Source organism: Orycteropus afer, unplaced genomic scaffold (genome assembly GCF_000298275.1).
Source record: "Orycteropus afer afer isolate SDZICR_OR568_19922 unplaced genomic scaffold, OryAfe1.0 scaffold00206, whole genome shotgun sequence".
Taxonomy (NCBI): domain Eukaryota; kingdom Metazoa; phylum Chordata; class Mammalia; order Tubulidentata; family Orycteropodidae; genus Orycteropus; species Orycteropus afer.
Genome location: NW_006921793.1, coordinates 877,452 through 880,134, shown reverse-complemented (window position 1 = coordinate 880,134; position 2,683 = coordinate 877,452).

Below are 2,683 nucleotides of genomic sequence, written 5' to 3'. Positions count from 1 at the left end.
AACTGACTGATGTGGGGATGGTGGAGGCATTCACCAAAGTGAGAATACATAAAAAGGAGAAAATCTGGGCATATGGACAAGTGGTCAGTTTGGCATAAGCCAGGTTTGAGAATCTCATGGAATGTCAGGGAGATATTTAGGAGTGGTTGGATATTATGGTCTGGAACTCAGGAAAGAGTCCTGGGCTGCTGTTATAGATTTGAGAACATTTGTTGTTGTTGTTAGGTGATGTTGAGTCAATTCTCCACTCATACTGACTCCATGTGACAGAGAAGGACTACCTTATAGGTTTTCTTGTTTGAAATATTTATGGGAGCAGATCACCAGGCCTTTCTTCTGCACAGTTTCTGGGTGGGTTAGAATCTCCAACCTTTCAGTTAGAAATTGAGTCCTTAACTATTGGACCACCAGGGCTCCTTGAGAGCATTAGAAGGTAGTAAAAGATGCATCCATATATGAGCTTCCATAAAGAAATCATGTACAGTAAGCAAAGAACCCCAGGAAGACCAACATTTGAAGGTCAAGTGAGAAAAGATGCCATGAAAAGTATGATATACAATGACCAGAATACTGGCCCTAAACTTAGCAAGCATGGCTGTGGAATCCAAGAGCAGAAATTTCAAGTAGAAGAGGACAGTAAGCAGTGTCAAATTGGTCAACAGAGTAGGAACTAAGGTGTGGTAGTTAAGGTTGTTTTTAGATTGGCTGGGCCTGGTTGAGTGGCTGGGCAGCTGGATGTAGTTATTCCCCATGGTGAGATTGGCAATCAATTCCATGGTGGAATCTACTGGAGCAGCTGAGTAGCTGTTTTAGGGATGTGGTCTGCTTCCAGTGTATAAGAAGCAGCTTTGAGGAAGGTCTCCAGCTTGATGGCATGCTTCAACCCTGCATGTAGCCAAGTTGTTTTTCAGCAGCCTACCATGCCCCGCCAATCTTGGGACTTTTCCTGGACTTGAACTAGTGGCCTGCCATGTTGTTTGGGCACATTGGGACTATGCCTTTTTACTTGTCAACCTTAGGCTTGTCAGCCTCAACAGCCAGCAGCTGTCTGAGTGAAAAAAATCCTCCAACTTTGGTGGGCTGGGAGCAGGAGGCACAGCTGAAGCCAGCCCACAGTTGAGGGGCTTTCACCCAGCCCCTATAGTCTGCCACTTTCAACTCAGACTTAAAGCCTCCAAACTGTAAGAGAATAAACTCTTGTTTGTTAAAGCCATCCCATTTGTGGTATACATTTTTGTCAGAGCGGTACTAGGTAACCAAAACATAAGGAATGTCTTTCAAGTTAGGGATCTTTTCAAGGTTACTGCTAATCTTGCAAAAACAACTTTAGTAGACCCTGAATGGGTAGGGCAGGTTGGGAAGTGGCGGCAGCTAGCTTTTGGAGGGCTGGAACAGGTAGGGAAGACCAGGAAGTGGGAGTGGAGCAGTTTGGAACAGCTAAGGGAAATGAACTTGTCTGTCAGTTTGTCAGTCGCCCTGTGGTGGCTTGTGTATTGCTGTGAGGATGAAGACTATGCCACCGATGTTTCAAATGCCAACTAGGTTACCCACAGTGGACAGGTTTCAGTGGAGCTTCTAGACTAAGACAGATTTGGAAGAAGGAAGAGGCCATCTACTTCTCAAAGAATTGGCCAGTGAAAAACCTCATCAATAGCAGTGAAACCCTGTCTGATATATTATTGAAAAACTTCATGAAATCCCTGAAACATTATCTGACATAGTGCTGGAAGATGAGCCCCTCAGGTCAGAAGGCACTCAAAATATGACTAGGAAAGAGCTGACTCCCCAGAAAAGAGCCAACCTTAATGATGTGGATAGAGTAAAGCTTTTGGGACCTCCAGTTGCTGATGTAGCATGACTCAAAACAAGAGGAACCAGCTGCAACATCCATTAATAATCAGAACATGAATGTACAAAGTATGAATCTAGAAGAATTGGAAGTTGTCAAAAATGAAATGGAATGCCTAAAGATTGATATCCTAGGCATTAGTGAGCTGAAATGGACTGGTTTTGGCCATTTGGAATCAGACAACCATATGATCTGTTATGCTGGTAATGACAAATTGAAGAGGAATGGAGTGGCATTCGTCATCACAAAGAATGTTTCAAGATCTATCCTGAAGTACAACTCTGTCAGGGACAGGATAATATCCATACGCCTACTGGGAAGACCAGTTAATACTACTGTTATTCAAATTTATGCACCAAACACCAAAACCAAAGATGAAGAAATTGAAGACTTTTTACCAACTTCTGCAGTCTAAAATTGACAGAACATGTAATCAAGATGTGTTAATTATCATTGGTGATTATAATGCAAAAGTTGGAAACAAAGAAGAATCACTAGTAGCTGGAAAACATGGCCTTCATGATAGAAATAACACTAGAGGTCTCATGAAGGAATTTTACAAGACCAACAACTTATTCATTGCAAATACCTTTTTTCAACAACACAAATGGCAGCTATACACATAGGCTTCACCAGACAGAGTACACAGCACTGAGACTGACTACATTTGTGGCAAGGGTAATTAAAAATCTCAGTATCTTCAGCCAAAACAAGGCCAGGAGCTGGCTATGGAACAGATATGCAAGTTCAAATTGAAGCTGAAGACAATTAAAAGAAGTCCATGAGAGCCAAAATATGAGTATATTCCTCCTGAATTTAGAGACCATCTAAAGA